This window comes from Halichoerus grypus, chromosome 3, assembly GCF_964656455.1.
Source record: "Halichoerus grypus chromosome 3, mHalGry1.hap1.1, whole genome shotgun sequence".
NCBI lineage: Eukaryota > Metazoa > Chordata > Mammalia > Carnivora > Phocidae > Halichoerus > Halichoerus grypus.
In genome coordinates this window covers 116,343,034-116,365,695 of record NC_135714.1, presented here as the reverse complement: position 1 = coordinate 116,365,695, position 22,662 = coordinate 116,343,034, and positions in this window count along the sequence as shown.

Sequence of the window (22,662 nt, the reverse complement as noted above, 5' to 3'; positions counted from 1 at the left end):
TTCCTGAAAAGCCAAGGAAAGAAACTATTTCACTTGTAAATGCAGAGTGATCAATGTGATCCTAGGAGGCCCTTAGAGCAGGGGAGCTAGTCTCTTAGGCAGGCACACACCACCCTACTCAGGCTTTTGAATGACTGGGAAATAAATTTACCTTGATATAGAAGTTTCTGCAGCACGTGGCAATTTTAAGATTATTTTGACTACAGAATATTTTCTGTGAAAAATTCAGCACTATGATATATTAGTCTTGGTTATAAAGTGACAATCACAGCTGAAAAATAAAGAAAATCAGCTATTAGCAATCTGCAATTCTAGTGAGTGTCCCTTTACCCTTGATCTCTGATTTGATTCCTCATTTTTGCCTGACGTCTTTACCAATGTGCCTTTTCTTTAACTCATGTTTATTTTTCAAATTGCTCATTAGACAGATGTTTCTAAGTGTACAGTGACATTTTTCTAAATAATATGTTTTGATAGAAATTATTTCTATCAATTCAAGTTTTATTACCACAGGTATCATTGAATCCATTTTTTTTAGAAAAAGAAATGTACATATCACTGACCACTTTATATGAAATTTGGTCATTTAGGATTAATCTTTCTAATAGTTCTAAAACTAGTAATTGAGAATGGACATTGAGAAGGAAATAACATTCCCCCCCAAAAGAAAATGCAAAATAAATATTGAAAAAATAATTTTCCCACTCTAAATCTCTTCCACCTCCAGCTCCTTAAAAATAATTCTTTACATCATTTATTCACTTACTAAAACACTATTTTTGAGCCTTCCTATGTGCCATGTACGTCATAGATGGTCAATAACTATAGGCCCAAGTAACTTTCTATTTTCTTTCTGTGCTTTTTTTTTTTTTTTTTTTTTTTTTTAAAGATTTTATTTATTTATTTGAGAGAGAGAATGAGACAGAGAGAGAGAGCATGAGAGATGGGAGGATCAGAGGGAGAAGCAGACTCCCCGCTGAGCAGGGAGTCCGATGCGGGACTCGATCCCGGGACTCCAGGATCATGACCTGAGCCGAAGGCAGTCGCTTAACCAACTGAGCCACCCAGGCGCCCCGCTTTCTTTTTTTTTTTTTTTTTTTAAGATATTTATTTATTTATTTGATGGAGAGAGAGGCAGCGAGAGAGGGAACACAAGCAGGGGGAGTGGGAGAGGGAGAAGCAGGCTTCCCGCCGAGCAGGGAGCCCAATGTGGGACTCAATCCCAGGACCCTGGGATCATGACCTGAGCCAAAGGCAGACGCTTAACGGCTGAGCCACCCAGGCGCCCCTCTGTTTTCTTTCTGTGCTTTGCATACAGATGGTTTCAGAAATGACCAAGCCACTTTTTTTGAACTTGCTGCTTGTGACCTTTGAATTACCTGTCTTCCTTTTCTGAAAGCTTTCTATTCATCGTGTGCAAAACACTTCAAAATATTTAGTTGTTCTTATCTTACCAGTTCCCAGTGTAATGCCTGGGCCCTGGGTAAATCATAAATAAGTGAGCATTTGCACTGTGTTCACTAGTAGTTGTTTACATATCGATCTTGTCCATTTTACTAGAGCAGAAAGCAGGAGTTTATCTTTCATTTTTGTACAAAGTTTTCCGTTTTTGTGCAGTGTTGGTGGTATAGTGTTGAGCATAGCTGCTTTCTGAAGTTTTTAGTTTTTAGCTCAGTGTCTCACACATAGTCATCACTTATTAAATGCTTATTAAATAAATGAATAGATACAATAATTTAGCAGAAGCAGAAAAATAAAACACATTAATTGTATAAAATTTCTAATTTCAAAGGCTGTTATTTTGTCAAAAAACTATTAAAACCAAAAAGAAAATAACTTTTTTTGTGTTGAAATCCACAACATGCTATGGGTGAATCACAGACTCTAGAATCAAATTGCATAGATTTTTAACAGTTTTTGTGTGTGTGTAACAGTGTTGGGGGGTTACTTTATTCATTCACATCATTAAAAAAAGTACTGAGTTCTGACTCATTGTACACACTTTTAGGCACTAGGATACACCAATGGCTAAAATGCAGAAAGAAGAAAATCTGTTTATCCTCCTAAAGATTCTATAGGGTAGAAAACAAAAATCTCTATCTCATGGAATTTTTTGCTAGTGTTAAGTTTAATGATGCATATAAAAGATTTAATGATTATTATCATTATCTGGAAATTATATATTTTTTCTAGCGTGTTAGATTTTGCAACTGCCTGGTAGATATAATTTTCAAATGTTATCAATTAGACAATAGGTTTAAAGAAATTAAAACGTTCATTCAAGGTAGTATGCTTTATAACAAATCTGGAATTTAAAGCCTGCCCTTATCATTCCCAAACTTCCCTTACACAACATCGTTTTTCGGCTGCTCCACATTTTCTATCCTGTTGCATTATCTTCCATGCTCAAATTTGTTTAAAGCCCTGAGAGGTTTTGAATAAAAGAAACGTGTTTACTTTTAATGAACTCAGAGTTTCCTAAATCTATTTGACCTTTTACTCATTTATAACTCCTCACATAATTTGGAACACTTAAGAGATCTGTCTACACAAAGCTTCTCATGATGAGGTATTGAAAAGTTCCCTCCAGGGGCGCCTGGGTGGCTCAGTCGTTAGGTGTCTGCCTTAGGCTCAGGTCATGGTCCCAGGACCCTGGGACCGAGCCCAGTGTTGGGCTCCCTGCTCTGCGGGAGGCCTGCTTCTCCCTCTCCCACTCCCCCTGCTTGTGTTTCCTCTCTCTCTGTGTCTGTCTCTGTCAAATAAATAAATAAAATCTTAAAAAAAGAAAAAAAAAAGAAAAGAAAAGTTCCCTCCAAGCACTCAAAATCCTCCTCCTGCATTCCCTGGAGCACCACTTCATTGGTATTATTGGTGCTAAGCAATGGAAACAATCTTTTAAAAACACATTTCTTGCATTTTCTTTAAATAATATTTTATTTGTCCCTAAATACCTTAAATATATGTAAAAAAGAGAAAACAACATGCTATCACCAAAGGAACATGGAGAAAAAATAATAAAACTGAATCCATGTTTTGATGTTGACTTTTTCCTTTCCTCTCCTCTCCCTTCCTCCCCTCCCCACTCTCCCCTCACCTCACCTGTCTTTTCCTTTCTTTTCCTTCCCCTTCCCTCAGTTTCTTTAGTTGTGGAGTACCAACTACATCTGGTTTGTGACAGAACAATGAAGTTAACACCCATTACATGATGAGTAGATATGCATAGTAACAGCTTGCTTACAAACAAATGTACACTAAGTGATCCCCTGAACAATGAAGTTAACACCCATTACATGATGAGTAGATATGCATAGTAACAGCTTGCTTACAAACAAATGTACACTAAGTGATCCCCTGAAAGTATGTACATGATATTTAGGGAAAAAATTCACATATATCTCCCTCTTAATGTTCTTTTATGTTTTGGCTAGCATTCTCTTCTTCATCTATATGACCCATTTTCATTTTAAATCAGAAAGTTAGAGGGTGCCTTGGGTGGCTTAGTAGGTTAAGCGTCTGCCTTCAGCTCAGGTCATGATCCCAGGGTCCTGGGATTGAGCCCCGTATTGGGCTCTCTGCTCCAGTGGAGAGTCTGCTTCTCCCTCTGTCTCTGCCCCTCCCTGCCCTTGTGCTCTCCCTCATTCTCTCTCTGTCTAATAAATAAATAAAATGTTTAAAAATAAATAAATAAATCAGAAAGTTGGGATTAGGAAAGTACAAAAGGTTTATGTTTTCCCACTCATTCTAAAGTATAGATATCACAAATCCCTTTCTCACCATAAGCAAAAGAATGGTGGGAACTAAACATCTATTGAAAATATCAAATATAAAATTTTGTACTTTATATTATAACTAAATAAAATTACTACTTAGGGGCGCCTGGGTGGCTCAGTCGTTAAGCGTCTGCCTTCGGTTCAGGTCATGATCCCTGGGTCCTGGGATCGAGCCCTGCATCGGGCTCCCTGCTCGGCAGGAAGCCTGCTTCTTCCTCTCCCACTCCCTCTGCTTGTGTTCCTGCTCTTGTGCTCTCTCTCTCTCTCTCTCTCTGTCAAATAAATAAATAAAATCTCTAAAAATAAAAATAAAAATAAAAAAATAAATAAAATAAAATTACTACTTAGTGGCAACAAATAAGATAGGTACACATATGGATTGACATATTCCATAATCTGCTTTTGTATCTGGAAGTCAATTATGTAACAGAAATCTGCCAAATATTGTCCCATTATTAAGATAAATTTGCCAGGTAAAAGAATGACAACCATCATTAATCAGGTAATTCTGTACTAAGAAAACTATGGACGGTAAATATCTCAGCAAGAAGTGCAGACAATGCCAATTATTACTTTGGAAAGTATTACTTTTGAAAGCTATAGAAAGTTGGAGATCCAGTTATATTGTTAGGCAGAAATAAGGATTAGAACCTATTGTAGAAGTTTCCTGAGATTACTGATGATGGGATAGTTGGAATAGATTGGTTGAAATTAAAATTCAATTCTCAGCTTTGTTGGTCATCTCAAATGGTCAGGTGTAGTAAAAATAGACAACTTCAGCACCTGCTGACAATTTTCACTGGTTGTAATGAGTCCAAAATATAGGTGTGGTTCTAAGACATAGCAAGATAGTTTGCCATGGATATGCCAGTTTTATACCTATCCCTATTTTTTTTTCTTAAGATTTTATTTAAATTCCAGCGTTATATTAGTTTTAGGTGTGCACTATAGTGATCATCAGCACTTCCATACAATACACAGTGCTCATTATGACAAATGCACTCCTTTAATCCCCATCACCTATTTAATCTATCCCCCCTGCCCACCTCCCCTATGGTAACCCTTGTTTGTTCTCTACAATTAAGAGTGTGTTTCTTGGTTTGCCTCCCTCTCTCACTTTTTTTCCCTATGCTTATTTGTTTTGATTCTTAAATTCTACATTTGAGTGAAATCATGATATTTGTCTTTCTCTGACTGACTTATTTCACTTAGCAAAATACTCTGTAGCTCCATCTATGCTGTTGCAAATGGCAAGATTTCATTCTTTTTTATGGCTGAGTAATATTCCATTGAGCATATATCTCACATCTTTTTTATGCATTCAGATATTGATGGACACTTGGGCTGCTTCCATAATTTGGCTATTGTAGATAATGCTGCTTTATAAACATCGAGATGCACATATCTCTTTGAACTAGTATTTTTGTATTCTTTGGATAAATACCTAGTAGTGCAATTGCTGGATCATAGGGTTGTTCTATTTTTAACCTTTTGAGGAACATCCATACTGTTTTCCAGAATGGATGTGCCTATTTGCGTTCCCACCAACAGTGCAAGAGAGTTCCCTTTTCTCTACATCCTCGCCAACACCTGTTGTTTCTTGTGTTGTTGATTTTAGTCATTCTGACAGGTTTTGTCCCTATTTATTTTTTTCAAGGATAGTAAGGATAATAAATAATTCAGGTCACTCAGTGCCATGTTACTTTGGTTTTGTATAGACCTGCAATTCAGGATGAATTTAGGATGTTAAGAATTTAGGATGTCATAAATATCACCAAGATTTTCCTTTTATAAGATCTGTTTTTATGTTTGGTTTGCAATGAAAGGCCAATAGTGCATTATATTATTTAATTTAAGTCAACAAAATTCCATTTGAGTTAATACACAAATCCTTTTGGTTATCTTTGTTCTAAGTGGAAATATGATGAAAGCTTATATTTTATACCATCTAGAAAACAATTTAACATGTGATTAAAGATGATATGGATCAGTTATATGGTCACAGAGGGAATCAACAAGAGCACGATAATATTTTTTTATATATAATATTTCTTTTGTGATTGAAACTTATGTGAAGTTAAATCAAAGGTATTCATAAGAGGTTACCTCAAATTAAAGTATCAGATGATGATTGTTAGAGAGCTACTCTGCAAGGAACTCTATGTAATAAATTTGTTTTAATAGAGATATATTTTAATAGAGATGATACTCCTTTAACTAGTTCACACGTTAAATAATAAAAAACTGGTCAGTACCAGGGAAATTCTGCATCCTTACTAATTTTGTGGAAGCAGGGATATGGTTACTTTTCTTGACACAGTTAAAATATCTGAGACAGCAAATTCCTACTCTTAGATTTAGTCCTTTAGTACCCTCCACACACTTCATAAGGCCTCTTCTGAAGAAAAGTGTGGCTATGGCTTTATATACTATAAAGTTTGTTATGATTTATTCATTTTTAATGTTCTGACAGTTTAATAACTAGGTGGCATTTCTTTTTGGTTATATAATGTTGAACAATAACTACCGCTGAACGTTTGCATTTGAGACATGGTATTAAAAGGAAAGATATGCCTCAGGGCAATTTGTAATAATGCCAGAGTCAAAAGCAGAAATCAGAGAGGAAGAATTGATCTGACACCTTTTCATTTCAGGTGAAAAACTAAATATATCTATGTTACTTCAGTGATAAAGTAGATCCAATTTGGGATCATACTGTACAGTGTATATAATGTGGATTTTTAGTAATTGGAATGCGTGTGGTGAAAACATGGGAGAAATACTTTGTGAAAGGTGAAGAAAGGCTTCTGGAGACAGTGCTGTTTTTGGAAACAGAACACCTCCATTCGCTGTGGAGATGTGTTGTGTATGTTGTTTCTGTTAGTTTTGTGAAACTGACTAAAGTCTGAGCGAACTGACTAGAAATGATATTTTACCAAATTGGTATATTTCTGTTTTGTTTCACAGAAAATAATGAAATGTTCTTTTCTTCTCCTTCCTTTCTTCCTTTCATTAACACATTTATTTATTTATAATAAAATACTGGCATAGAGACTTGCTGGTTATAAGTAAAAGAAGTTAAAAAAAAGAATTCCAAAAGATGGAAGTCCTTGGGTAAAATGCACGAAAATACTTGCTAATTTTCAGTAGGTTTGGCTTCCGCATTCCCTCTGTATTACTTTTAGGGCTTTAATTTTACCCCAGAATAGCAGAATCTGCACAGCGATTTAGCGTGAATTGTGTAGTCTGCAGCAAATACCTCAGAACCAGTGTTTTCCTCATCAACATATTCAATGGGTACATTAAATCCTTTGTATCTCCTATTAAACATTTAAAATAATTTCTATGTAAATGTTAGATATGAATTTTCAAATAATATTTTCCTTACATGCTGCCTTTATAGGCTTCTCTGTCTTGGAAAAGTATAACTCTGTGATTTCCCATGGTTAATTTAATCAAAGAGTTCTCTATCATGCCAACCGAAAAGAATAAAACCTAAAGCCATAACAAATCCTAACTTTAAGTCTTTAACGTGAAATTTTAAGATTTAAAAATTACATGTTACTTTAAAACTGCCAGACTCACTCTGTTGCACTCAACTTTCTCTTTTTCAGGTAAGTTGGTTGGAAAAAGCATTTCATGCAAAAGAATATCTATAGTAAGCTATCTTTCATGGAAGAAAGGAAGAGATATAAGAAAATACTGAATATACTATATTAATATAATATTCAATATGCTATAAGGAAAATATACTAAAAGGAAGATATATAATAAAATATTGAATATATTATATTACAGTATAATATTGAATATACTATAAGTAAAATCTATTAAAGAAATAAGTTTTGTACTCTATGTAATAAATTTGTTTTTTACATAGTTTAGGGTAGCAATTCTGACATTGCTTTATTTATATTCTAGGACTGAGCAAATCAGTAAATATAGAGTAGATAACGAAATCCAGTTTCTCACTGTCAGAAAAGCTATCAGAAAAAGGAATTACAGGTAAAGAAGGAGAGATGGCTTGAATGAGCCCTGTGGTGTTAGAGATATCAGTATGAACTCATGGGTTTTGATCAATACATTGATTGATATTAAAATAGATATGGATGTCTTTACGTATGTGTCTACATACATTTCATATATTTCCTAGCTCCGTATATGGAGAAGGCCTCGGTGTGATGACATCCCAGTGTCAATAAGCAGCAAACCTTTGTTTGGTTTCTATACTTTTTCTTCAGTAAAAGGAACCTGGGCTCCTTAGAGAAATAATTGATTGCACAGTTATTATTGTGCTTGGTTGACTGATTGTAATACACATATGGAAACTGAAGGAACCACAGATCACCACAAGTTTTCTGCAAAATGAGAACAGTTAAGGTATCAAGACATTATAAATTACAGTAATTAAGAGAATTTTTATTTGGGTTAAAGATAAACAGATGAATGAAATAAAGTAGAGAATTAGCAAAGGCGCTATATACATATACATGGATATGTAGATTCATACACATATGAATCATGTATGTATATAGGCATGCATGTGTATCTATGTGTGTGTATGTATGTGACATATGTATATGTACACACTTATCTAGTATCGCATACCAGTAGGGAAGAACTAATTTATATAATCTTTATGTACGATCATATACCATGTTATTCGTTTCAAAAGTAAACTGGTTTGGGCGCCTGGGTGGCTCAGTTGGTTAAGCGACTGCCTTCGGCTCAGGTCATGATCCTGGAGTCCCTGGATCGAGTCCCGCATCGGGCTCCCTGCTCGGCAGGGAGCCTGCTTCTCCCTCTGACCCTCCCCCCCTCATGTGCTCTCTCTCTCTCATTCTCTCTGTCTCAAATAAAAAATAAATAAAAATCTTTAAAAAAAAAAAAAAAAAAAGTAAACTGGTTTGATCACCAAATATTTACTGAGAAAAATACACACAGACCTACAAATGTACACACACACACACACAATGGGTATGTAATTGAAATAGAGTAGTAAACTAATATTTATTGAGCACCAACTATGCACCAAACACTTATCCGGGACTTTCTGCAGTGTGGCATACTATCAGGAGATGCATGTATGATTTGAGAGCAGATTTAGCAATGTATATGAAAGAGAAATAGATTATTCAGTTCTGAATGTCAAAATCAAAAAAATTCTAGGCACCTATTGTAGTGAACAAACTAAACTTGTGCAATATGAAACAAAAAACAATTGTATTTTTAAAAGCACCTTCTTTCAACCCTCCTGAATCTGAGCTATATCGAACCCCAAAGCATTTTCATTTACTCTCACATGTCATTACATAGTCTAATTTTTTCCAGATTTTTTAAAAAAACAAAATATGGTCAAATCCAAACAAACTTTTACTGTCTGATGCAAGGGAGAACTTCTGCCTTATTTCTATAATCTCAAAAGCCTGCAGTGAGAAAGATAGGGGAGTGGTAGGTACATTAAAGTGCTTTTTTTTGTTGTTGTTGATGATTGATTTCAGTATTTGCTTTACTCTTCTTCCTTGATCCTGCCCTCTCTCCTCTTCCTGGCCATTTTGTATACTTCTCCTCCAGGGTTTGAAAATGGAAGGAAAGATGGGTGATGATGGTGGACAGGTCTTACATAAATGGTGATGTGGAATTACTTCATTTTACATTTGATTATTTTATTTTTGAGTGTTCGGTAGGGACTTCAACTTTTCCTTGCAGTTTCTAGTTTTGGAGCATGCCTCCACTAATTGGCAACTTATAACTCCCCTTGTCAGCCCCTGACTCTGAGTGGTCCACTCATGTTGAATCTCTATCTAGGTAACTTTGACTATCCAATCTGGACTCCTTATCACAGGTTTTTAAGAAGACTCAAGTGCTGGCTTCTTTCTACTAGGTTCACATGTGGCCAACAGGACCAAACACCTTTATGCCACCATCTTTGTGAGTGCAGCTTGCTCCTCTGTGGCTTTGTCATCTTTCAGCCATCAGAAGCAACTACAACCATTGTTGTGTCTTTGGATTTTTCACAGGAAAGCCAGGCTTTTCCATGTGTCTTCTTCATCTCTCCAAACTCCATGATACAGAAGCCAAGATCCTTCAATGATATTTTCTACTTCTTTCCTCTGGAAGCAACAGAGTCAGCCTAATAATGCAGCTCAAAGAAAACCTAACCAAGATTGAGAGGTCAGTCTTGCTTTCTTGTAAGCATTTCCATGCCCTACAGTTTTCTTGGAATCAAACCACATAATATAATACACATCCAACTTTACAGTACATCACTTGTACAAAGGTGTGTAACTATTTTGATGTTAGTAATAGGAACTTTAAGGCTTTGAACAGAATAGCAACATGATCGGGGGATGCTTTAAAAAACAATATTAAGCATTTTTATTGTTTCCATTCAGATTTTCTCTAAATTAATCAACTCATTGTTTTTGGTTGGAGAGTAGGACTTTGCCATTTCCAGCTGGTTGTTGGGCTGTACTGAACTTTGAGGTATAAGAATAGCAGGAGCAGTGCAGCAAGGGAGAGAATTGTGTACTGATCTTCTTGCTTTCTGAAGAGGACCAAAATGTGTTCTATTTTCATATATATTTTACTTTCTGGTATAATAGAGCTGAATTTATCTAACTGATGTGACTTGCTACATATTTTCCTTTTATGGATCCACTGGATTTTGCAAGTATTTATCTGTCAGAGGTTAGATTTTTAACGTTTTAATTATACTTGCTAAAATATTCTAACTCATATGAACATGATTGAATTGACTAGTTTTCTGAGATTATTAGCTTTGTTCATAATCCTGCACTAAAGCCTTTTGATTTTAATCTCCAGAAGGTTTGAAAAATAATCAATAAAAGCAAGAACCCTCATGGTTTGGGTTTAAAATCTTTTTTATTATAATTCAATTAGTTCTCCTCTCTTGGCCCAGACAAGCCTTTGTGATTTCCTGTTAAGCTTTCAGAAGTGGCTTGCATTGTGTATTCACAAAGATAAGAAATAAAATAAGCCCTTTACTTAACAATATTATTTTTTAAAAAGCACCACTGATTTAGTGTATAATACACTGTTGACAAAATAAATTAATAACAATAAAAAATTTTGGTCTAAAGGAGTGATTGCTGAGCTTTCGTTTAAATTTAAATTTAGACAAAAATAGCTGAAGTAGTATTGTTGTTTAAAATTACCTTGTTTAAGACTTTCCCGTTAGAAAGAATGAGATTTGCAAATCAAACAGATGAGTTTGCAGTTCACATAGCTGAGTGCTCTTCAAAAAGTGCTCATTATTATCACAAGATGGTACTCTATTTACACATAGCAAGGGGACTCTACTTTTCATTCTGTTCTGTACTTGATAAGGGATATTTCACTGTTGTATGCTTCTCCAGACCTCAAAATTTGGCAGGAAAACTAAGTCATGCTGAGGAAAATCAGGTTCAAAGTGGTATGTTTTGGCTCCGTCTGTGTCCAACAGCAAACTGTCAGGCTGGACATAAACGAGACATTGTAATTCCCAGTAAGTTTCCTCCAACCCTCAATTTCCCAATCAACGGTATAGTCAGAGGATTGAGCCAGGCTATTACACCGCCTTGGAAGAACTTCTACTTGCAAGATGCAAAAAGATGCACAAATGTAAATGTTTTATGACCCTGTCAAAGAGTTAGTGTTTGGAGGATATGTGGACACATACAGTGATCACACGTTTTCATAGATATTGTACTGGAGAAAATATCATCACTTGCCATACACATTTGATAAGGAAAAAACGTCATGGCAAAATTATTTTATTTAAGCTAATGTAATTTTCTTTTTTTGTGTGTGAGATTTTATTTGAGAGAGTACATGTGCATGCACAAGCACAATTTCACGTATTTTGGCATTTCATATATTTAAGTATTTTAATAGCTATTATTGGTAACATAAATTACATAGAGGATATTATAGAATATTTATTATAGCAACTATGTTAGGGTATTACCTCCATTAAAAAAAAGAAAAAAGAGGGTCACCTGGGTGGCTCAGTGGATTAAGCACACAACTCTTGGTTTCCATTCAGGTCATGACCTAGGGTCGGGAGATTGAGCCCCACATCTGGCTCTGAGCTGGGCATGGAGTCTGCTGAAGATTCTCTCTCTCCCTGTCCTTCTGTCCTTCTGCCCCTACCTTCCACAGTGTTCTCGCTCTCTCTCAAAAAAAAAAAAAAAGAAGAAAAGAAAAGAAAAAAAGAAAAATGTAATCTATATTGAATACTTATCAAGGATAAGGCACCATGATAAGAATTTCATATGCATTGTTTTATCCTCCAAATAACACTAATCCTATTCTTATTACAATGATGACTAAGAAGGTTTTAAATTCTGCCTAATGTTACATTGCTAATAAAGGAGTAAATTGAAGCTTAGCAAAATTATATACATGGTATAAAATAAAATAGCTATTAAGAGAATTAGGAAACTGAAGTAAATGATGCAATGACTTCCCAAGGTAGAAAGCACAAACAGAAAGTAGAGGTAGGGTTCAAAACACTAGTTAACTAAGGCTGGGAGATTTCATGGTGAGAATAACAAAATGATCCAATTAATGGCCTTGTATTTATGGAACATTCAGATAAGTTGTGAGGACAGCTTTGAATACAATCATCACCTATGTAACTAAGATTATGTTTCCGCAGTAGAAAGAAGAGACCCCTGGTTCTGTGAAATGTTTCAGTAGTGGTGCATTCCTAATTAAGGAGGTCAGGGAAGGAACAGTTTCCTGGTGAAGGGGTGACTGAGTTAGTTTTGAGGGAAAGAGTAAAATAAGCACAGAGGGAGAGGAATATTTGATGCTTAAAGTTCTCTCTTTAAGGAGAGAATTTGAAGAACTGAGAGAATGCCTATCTGTCTTATCTCATCATAACACTCTGCCTTTGAGTTAGAAAGAAAAAGGACTCATGTTAAAAATATGGGATAAATGGTGGGAGTTGAAGCTGAGGGTAGGCAGGGGGTGTTTCCTCTTTCAGTATGATCTGACATGGTATTGTCCCCAGGTGATTTTGTGCTCAACAGAAAACAAATTTGTCAGATGATGAGTCTGTACAATTTTCCAAAATATATATTCAAAAAGCTGTGGGCAGAAAGCCTATCTCTACCTTCAGGGTTTTGACAGTAAAGCTTTTCAAACTGGATTTTTAGAGGTCATTCATAGAGTATCAGTCAGGAATTGGTCAGGAGGACCCTATAAGCTGACTCTGGACATTTCATGTACAAAAAATTTTTTTTTAAGATTTTATTTATTTATTTGACAGAGAGAGACACAGCAAGAGAGGGAACACAAGCAGGGGGAGTGGGAGAGGGAGAAGCAGGCTTCCCGCTGAGCAGGGAGACCGATGCAAGCCTCGATCCCAGGACCCTGGGATCATGACCTGAGCCGAAGGCAGACGCTTAACGACTGAGCCACCCAGGCACCCCTCATGTACAAAAATTTTAATGCTATGGGTTGGGTGACAAAATTGTCAGAAGAGATAGAAGACTTAAAAAGGGGCCTGGAGTAGCCCTCCAAAGACCATAAAATGCAGGAAAGAAGGCCTTACCACCGTTTTAGGAGGCCATGGCCATCTGTATTTAGCTCTTGGCTGCTGCAAGAGCATCATGGTTTCTCTTGCTGTCACTGTAGGGAGTGAGCCAAGGTGCTCCAGGAGCCCAGCACTGCGCTCAATGAAGGATTTAGAAGTAGAATGGGGTTGACCTCGCTCCAGCCCTCAGACACTACACTAGCTGCTTCCATTGGCAGAATCAATAGGGAGACTGCTGGCAAAAGACTGTGCTCTTTTCCGTGTCCCATATTCTGTGGTATTTAAATTAGCAATAGTACTGATTACCAAACATTTTCAGTGAAAACACCAATAGTCCAAAAGCAGAAATATTCTTTAGGAAGAGAACTTGCCAGTCATAAGAAATCTACAGTTTCATACGATCCAATATTCCTTTTATAGGTTAGCAACAAAAAAGATTTTATGTAGTATACTGATATTTAAAACCAGATTTGTATGCATTTATCTACTCATGATAATTTGAACTGGGTTTAGCTTAGAAGTTTTTTTGCTCATCCTGCTTACAGCTGCAGTCGTCAGATGAACTGATGGGTGCTACATGATCTAAGGTAGCGCATTCACATGTCTGGCAGATAAATGGGTCAGTTGGCTGGGATACTTGCTGTTCTCCATGTGGTATCTATAGCAGGATAACCCTGCAAAGTTCATACATTGCAGGTGGGAATATAAAATAAAACAATCACTTTGGAAAAGAGTCTGACAGTTTCTTAAAAGGATATATATAAATTGACTATACAACCAAGCAATTCCGTCTTTAGGATCCATCTGAAATAAATGAAAACAAATGTCCACACAAGTATTTTTATGGGAATGTTTACAGAAGAATTATTCATAAAAACCAAAAAAACTAGAAATAACTCCAATATCCATCTATTGAATGGATAAGCAAATGTGGTATATCCAGACAATGAAATACTATTTAGCAATAAAGAGAAACAAAGCACATTCTACAACATGGACAAACTTTAAAAATATTCTGTTTATGAAAGAAGCTTAACACAGAACACCACGTTGTGTGTGATTCCATTTACATAAAAACGCAGATCTCTAAATACATAAAATAGGTTCATAGTTTTCTGTCGCTGAGGTGGGAACAAGAAATAACTGTAGATGGGCACAAAGGATCTCTTTAGGTGATGAAAATATTTAAAATTGCACTGTAGTGCTGGTTGCACACCACTAAATTTATTAAAAGTCATTGAATTATATACAAAAAATGAATTTTTTAATGTAATTTATACCTCAATAAAACTTTTTAAAATGTGGGTTTTTTTTAAGTTAAAAGATTGATTTAAAAATATCAAAATTCATGATTAGAAGATTTAAATAAATTAATTAAGCATTTAATAGGATTCAGCTATTTTCTTTAGTCTGGCTTACCTGAGGCTAATTTCTTTTAAAATTCACATTAAAATTTTCAATAATCCAAGATGCCTGAGTGGCTCAGTCGATTAAGCATCTGTTTTTGGCTCAGGTCATGATCTCAGGGTCCTCGGATCGAGTCCAGCATTGAGCTCCCTGCTTAGTGGGGAGCCTGCTTCTCCCTCTGCCTGCCACTCCCCCAGTTTGTGTTCTCTCTCATTGACAAATAAATAAATAAATCTTAAAAATTTTTTTCTATAATCCAAGAGTTACATTTTTTTATCTAAGATGATTTGAGTTATATTTATGTATTATATATTATATATATTTATATTATAAATTCCAATGTTAAAAATTAGCAGATAAAAATTAGAGATATAATACCGTTTTACTGATATTTTATGTATTTAGTAAGTGGGCACTACTTTTATACTGTGCATAAAATAATTTTGAAATTCATTTTTATCTCAACTGCATTATCAACATAAAAGTACATTCAATAGTAGGTTAAATTATATTTTATCAAAAACTTTAATTCAAAATAAAATCATATTTTAAGCTAAGGATTCACAATATCATCTTTTTTCTTTTATTTTTATGCATGTGCACACTTCATAGTAAGTGAAATTAGTATTTTTGTTTTCTCATTTTTAAATGGAATACCTACTGCTATTAACTAAAGACCTTTCAAATGCTGTGGAAACTGAAACAAGTCAACTTTAATTTTGCTACTATTGTGTAGGTAAGGGAATATAGAAAACCTGGTGATTATAATGCCCACATTGGCTCAATCTTCCAGGGGAGGCAGCCCTGCAGCAGGGGTCTGCTTAATGGCATTTCAGAGGATATGTCAAGGTTCCTGTGGTATGTGAACAATCAGAAAGCTTTTTCTCTACTTGGACTTAAAGTAGTTCTTCCTACCACAATGTAATCAGAGTCTTGCTATTGTGAGAGAAAGCAGCCATCCAGGGACTAAGGTGAGAGAGTGTGAATGCCATTAATTGGTCTATTTTACTCGCCAAAAATAGAGCAACCATCCATGATTGAAGCCCAAAACAGATATGTGAGATAAAAGCAGAATGGGATCCTGAAAGGAGGATTTAGGCTGACTTGGAACAATGATCTTAAGCTGCATGCATTAAGGAATATACCACACACACACACACACACACACACACACACACACACTCACACACACACACACATTCATACATACTCATGGAAGCACTATGTAACAGTTTGGAAGGAAAATTCTTTTAATATTTTCATAAAGCACTAATTTAAAGAAGGTTTCTACAGAGATTACATACTCTCCTGGACCAGGTAAACTGTTTGATTGTGGTCTCGAGACTCCACAGCCTAAAGCAAGAAAATTGACAAAAGCAGCGCCATTATCCAATTCTGACTTGTAGAGTAACATTTCTCAGCAGATGTTCTATTATACTACCAGAGAGCTAAGTACACAGAGGTTGCACAGTAAATGGTAACATGTTGAGTTTGCGTCTGCCCTGTGCCAAATGTCAGGAGGATAGAGTCAGTATACCCGATGCTTTTCTTCTTTAATTACCAAGATATCTATGGCAAAAGATTTACATTTTTCAACTGAACTGACCAATTGCTAGCTCATCAATTTAATGAAAAAAGTCAAAATAATAGTTCATACTGTTATAACCAAGTATTGAAATTGTAATAAGATTATTTCAATGACGTTTTTGTAGGACTACCCAAAGGTATCAGCCTGAGTTTACACAGAGCATATACGTGTCCCATCAAGTACTCAATAGAATTAGAAATACATATTTTTTTTAAGATTTTATTTATTTGACAGAGAATGGGAGAGAGAGAGAGAGAGAGCACAAGTAGGCAGAGCGGCAGGCAGAGGGAGAGGGAAAAGCAGGCTCCCTGTGGACCAGGGAGCCCGATGCGGGGCTCGATTCCAGGACCCTGGGATCATGACCTGTGCTGAAGGCAGACGCTTAACCCACTGAACTACCCAGGCACCCCAATAGAAATACACGTTTCTAAAATAAAGTATTTTATGAAAGTTAAGACTACCAAAATCTCACATTTAAATGTACGTTTTCTTTCATTTTAAGGAGATATGTAGTTTTTTCATTCGTTATTTTGCCTCAATGTGAGTGAGAACAAAGGAAATCCAATTTTAGAACATGTAATAGGAAATAATAACATATGCAAGGTGAAATTCAAAAAAGAAAGTTTTAGGAAGTCCGAATTAAAAGGTTATTTTAGAAATAGAGCTAGAAATACAATGCACTGTGGGGGGCATTCAATTAGAATCATTTTGGGGAACTTTTCAGAAGTACTGAGCCTCAGTTCATATCCTAGACCAACTAAGTAAGAATTTCTATAAGGTAGTTTATGTATCAGAATATTATAAATATTCTCAGAGGGATTATAATATGCTAATTGGGTTCAGATTTACTTCTTAATTTAATCTAGATTATACCATATTTAATAATTTAGAATGATGAGCAAAATAAATTTACTATATTTTGGGCATATTTTATCTTATAAATCTTATCTTTTATGCTAACTTTTCTGCAAATTTTACTGCAGAATATTGCCTTTCAACTGTACCAGTTTATTTTCTTGACGGGGATTTTGTAATATAATTCTACCTAATCTTTAAATGAGATGGTATGAGGGGTGCCTGGGTGGCTCAGTCGTTAAGCGTCTGCCTTCGGCTCAGGTCATGATTCCAGGGTCCTGGGATCGAGCCCCACATGGGCTCCCTGCTCTGCAGGAAGCCTGCTTCTCCCTCTCCCATTCCCCCTGCTTGTGTTCCCTCTCTTGCTGTGTCTCTCTCTGTCAAATAAATAAGTAAAATCTTAAAAAAAAAAAATGAGATGATATGAGGCTGATGATATATTTATGTCTTTAGTTTTTTAAAAAATGTAAGCTTAAATTAGATCACATTAATAATAGTTCAGTTTTGTGAGAGAAATAAAATGTAATTTGGGAAATATTCCTTATTTCACTTAAAAATATTTATAGAATACAGGTCTATTTTTAGAGATATAGAGATGAATGGGACAAATTTCCACATGCAGTTTTCAATCTTGATAAGACAATAGACAATAAACAAGCATTGAGAGTTATATGAAACTAATGAATCGTTGAACTCTACATCAAAAGCTAATGGTGTACTATATGTTGGCTAAGGTGAACATAATTAAAAAAACACCAAAAAATTAAAAAAGATAAACAAGTACATAAATATTTCAGATTATAAGTGTGAAAAAATTGAAATAGTGTAAAAAGTGACAGGCACATTGGATACAAGACAAATTAAGGCATATTTAAAATTTTAATAATTTATTTGGTGAGAATTGGACTTCAATTGGGCAGGACCAAACTGGAAATGGTAAGGAGCACTCCACCTGACAGAAGCTAGGGGAAAGACTTTTACAGAAAAGAGGTGGAAACAGAGCAAGGAAATGATTGGCCATAGCTTAAACTCAACAGCTTAAGTCTTGGGGAAAAACTCCGTGGCTGTTTGTTGACTGTTGTCCTTAGGTGTTGATTTCTTAATCATGAGGCATTACAGGCTTAGGTTTTGTTTTCTTTCTTTCTTGTTTTTTAAGATTTTATTTATTTATTTGAGAGAGAGAGAAGGAGAGACAGTGAGAGAGTACAAGCGGGGAGGAGGAGAAGAGGGCTCCCTGCAGAGCAAGGAGCCCAATGCAGGGCTTGATCCCAGGGCTCTGGGATCATGACCTGAGCCAAAGGCAGACGCTTCACCGACTGAGCCACCCAGGTGCCCCGTTTTGTCTTCTTTACATAGGTCACTAAGGCAGTAAAGCCACCTCAGTTTAATGGCCTTGTTTAATTAACAGGTAGTATGGTTAGTAAAGGTCCATCTGAGCAGGTCACATTTGATCAGAGTGGGTTAACTGTTTTAGTTCAAAAAGCTACTGTTCAAAATAACCCCCTTCAGCAAATTCGGAACCAGTCCTCTGTACAGCTTCAAAGTACCCATTGATCTGTCAACTAAATTCATGTACTGTCATTAAAGGCCATAATACATGTCCTTTTATTTCCATTGTTCTGGCCAAAATAATAGCAGTCTCTTAGAAAATGGATTTCACTAGGATTTTAAAACTTATTTTGGAAATCAAGACAAAGCTATTTTGAGGGATTCTAAGCAACAGGATAAGATGAATTTAGAGACTTCTGTGTTGACTTGAAACTCTAGAAGCTCTTGTAAGCTTCAATTTGGCTACTAGGCCTTTCAATCCTACTGTAGAGCTTAATGGCTTTAGCCCAATTTCCTATTGCTTTTTAAATGGGCAGTTTTTCAGGTAATGGTAGGAAACAGTGAGAAATACTCAAGAAGGGATGGAGTGAAACCTGAAATATATCCATTAATATTTAAATAGTATTATATTCCATGACAGTGTTACCCTGAATATATGTAGCCTACCCTACTCTTGGTCAAGTAATATAGTTTGTGATAAAACATAAAATGGAAAATAATTATGTTACTGTCATAATATGTCATTACATTATTATTACAAGAGTAATTATATTAATTTGGTTAACATTCAAATCTGTTCTACTTTGCATAATATAAGGAATGCATGATCAGTTTAATTCAAATATGTAGATTAATTTTGTTTTCTATTTTCCAAATGATTTATTTTCACATAGTTCATTGGTACCTTTTTGTAAATTATAGAGATAAATCAGACAACTTTGAAAATTCAGCATAATTCATTTAACATTTCGATTTAAGGTCAACTGTAATAATTTATGCTTTGAGCAAGTAATGTAGTATCAGAGAGTGCAGTCTTCAAATACAAATGCAAATTTTCTAGAATAATTAAATATGAGATGAGAAAAAGGAAGGAGCGTAATATTTTTTTTTGTTGCTAAATGTATTTGAAGTTGAATGTTTTGAATTTAAGTTTAGAATAAATAGAACTGGTAATGATTAGATGATGGCAATGAAAAATGTAAGTATAGATGAATGGTTATGAAATGTTTTATTAAGACACTTTTAAAGAAATAGTATAAAAGGAAATTGGCAACATGAAAGCAGGGGATTGGGAAGGTGGGAGAGAAAAAATAATTAGTTTCATGTTCGGATGTGCTCCATGTTTGGATGATTCCAGCTTCTATTTTAGTTCAATGGCAAAGGCAGAAGAAAATCTGTACTAAAATTTGAGGGAGATGTGGTACTTTGTGATGTAATGCATGAGTTATTCCTAAAGACTAAAAATGAAGTAGGCAGTGTAAAAGAGCAAAAGAGTAGGACACTGAGGATGCTGTGCCTCTCATATTTAGGAAATGGGAGGAAAAAGAGAAGTCCTTGAAGGAAATAGAGAATAGTCATAGAAGTCATGGAAAGTGAAAATAATGTGATGCTAGGAAAACCAAGGAGAAAAGGATTTCAGGAATGGCATGGCAAATAGCTTCTAATGTACCAAATTGCATAAGGAGAACAGCAATCAGAAAAATATTATTTCTTAGAAAATTAATTTTGGAAGTAGTTATCATTTATATGCACCTTTCCATTATTTTTTTAAGAAAAGCAGAACCAGGGGAGCCTGGGTGGCTCAGTCATTAAGCGTCTGCCTTCAGCTTAGGTCATGATCCTAGGGTCCTGGGATCGAGCCCCACATCAGGCTCCCTGACTTCGCGGGAAGCCTGCTTCTCCCTCTCCCACTCCCCCTTCTTGTGTTCCCTCTCTCACTGTGTTTCTCTCTGTCAAATAAATAAAATCTTTAAAAAAAAAAAGCAGAACCAATTTTGCATAATAAATTTAGCCTGCCTTGTTATCCTCAATATTTCATTTCAAATAAATATAAAGTTATAAATAGGATAATCCACTACCCATTTTATAGCATGACTTATGATAGTCTATGATTATTCCTTTTTAAACACATTTCTAAAAAATTATAAACTGAATTAACAAAATATTTCCAAGAAAGGAAAAACGTTCCTGTAAGGTAGAGGGGAGAGGGTAAAAAAATTCACTTTTTATATATTTTTGTTTGTTTGTTTGTTTGTTTGTTTTTTAATTTTTTTATTGTTATGTTAATCCCCATACATTACATCATTAGTTTTAGATATAGTGTTCCATGATTCATTGTTTGTGCATAACACCCAGTGCTCCATGCAGAACGTGCCCTCCTCAATACCCATCACCAGGCTAACCCATCCTCCCACCCCCCTCCCCTCTAGAACCCTCAGTTTGTTTTTCAGAGTCCATTGTCTCTCATGGTTCTTCTCCCCCTCCGATTTCCCCCCCTTCATTCTTCCCCTCCTGCTACATTCTTCTTCTTCTTTTTTTCTTTCTTAACATATATTGCATTATTTGTTTCAGAGGTACAGATCTGAGATTCAACAGTCTTGCACAATTCACAGTGCTTACCAGAACACATACCCTCCCCAGTGTCCATCACCCAGTCACCCCATCCCTCCCACCCCACCCCCCACTCCAGCAACCCTCAGTTTGTTTCCTGAGATTAAGAATTCCTCATATCAGTGAGGTCATATGATACCTGTCTTTCTCTGATTGACTTATTTCGCTCAGCATAATACCCTCCAGTTCCATCCACGTCGTTGCAAATGGCAGGAGCTTATTCCTTTTGATGGCTGCATAATATTCCATTGTATATATATATACCACTTCTTCCTTATCCATTCATCTGTCGATGGACATCTTGGCTCTTTCCACAGTTTGGCTATTGCGGACATTGCTGCTATAAACATCGGGGTGCACGTAGCCTTTCGGGTCCCTACTTTTGTATCTTTGGGGTAAATACCCAGTAGTGCAATTGCTGGACCATATGGTAGGTCTATTTTCAACTTTTTGAGGAACCTCCATACTGTTTTCCAGAGTGGCTGCACCAGCTTGCATTCCCACCAACAGTGTAGGAGGGTTCCCCTTTCTCCGCATCCCCGCCAACATCTGTCATTTCCTGACTTGTTAATTTTAGCCATTCTGACTGGTGTGAGGTGGTATCTCATGGAGGTTTTGATTTGGATTTCCCTGATGCCGAGCGATATTGAACACTTTTTCATGTGTCTGTTGGCCATTTGGATGTCTTCTTTGGAAAAATGTCTGTTCATGTCTTCTGCCCATTTCTTGATTGGATTCTTTGTTCTTTTGGTGTTGAGTTTGATGAGTTCTTTATAGATTTTGGATACTAGCCCTTTATCTGATATGTCATTTGCAAATATCTTCTCCCATTCTGTCGGTTGTCTTTTGGTTTTGTTGACTGTTTCCTTTGCTTTGCAAAAGCTTTTTATCTTGATGAAGTCCCAATAGTTCATTTTTGCCCTTGCTTCCCTTGCCTTTGGCGATGTTTCTCGGAAGAAGTTGCTGCGGCTGAGGTCGAAGAGGTTGCTGCCTGTGTTCTCCTTTAGGATTTTGATGGACTCCTGTCTCACATTGAGGTCTTTCAACCATTTGGAGTCTATTTTTGTGTGCGGTGTAAGGAAATGGTCCAGTTTCATTCTTCTGCATGTGGCTGTCCAATTTTCCCAACACCATTTGTTGAAGAGACTGTCTTTTTTCCATTGGACATTCTTTCCTGCTTTGTCAAAGATGAGTTGACCATATAGTTGAGGGTCCATTTCTGGGCTCTCTATTCTGTTCCATTGATCTATGTGTCTGTTTTTGTGCCAGTACCATACTGTCTTGATGATGACAGCTTTGTAGTAGAGCTGGAAGTCTGGAATTGTGATGCCGCCAGCTTTGCTTTTCTTTTTCAACATTCCTCTGGCTATGCGGGGTCTTTTCTGGTTCCATACAAATTTTAGGATTATTTGTTCCATTTCTTTGAAGAAAGTGGATGGTATTTTGATGGGGATTGCATTGAATGTGTAGATTGCTCTAGGTAGGATTGACATCTTCACAATATTTGTTCTTCCAATCCATGAACATGGAACGTTTTTCCATTTCTTTGTGTCTTCCTC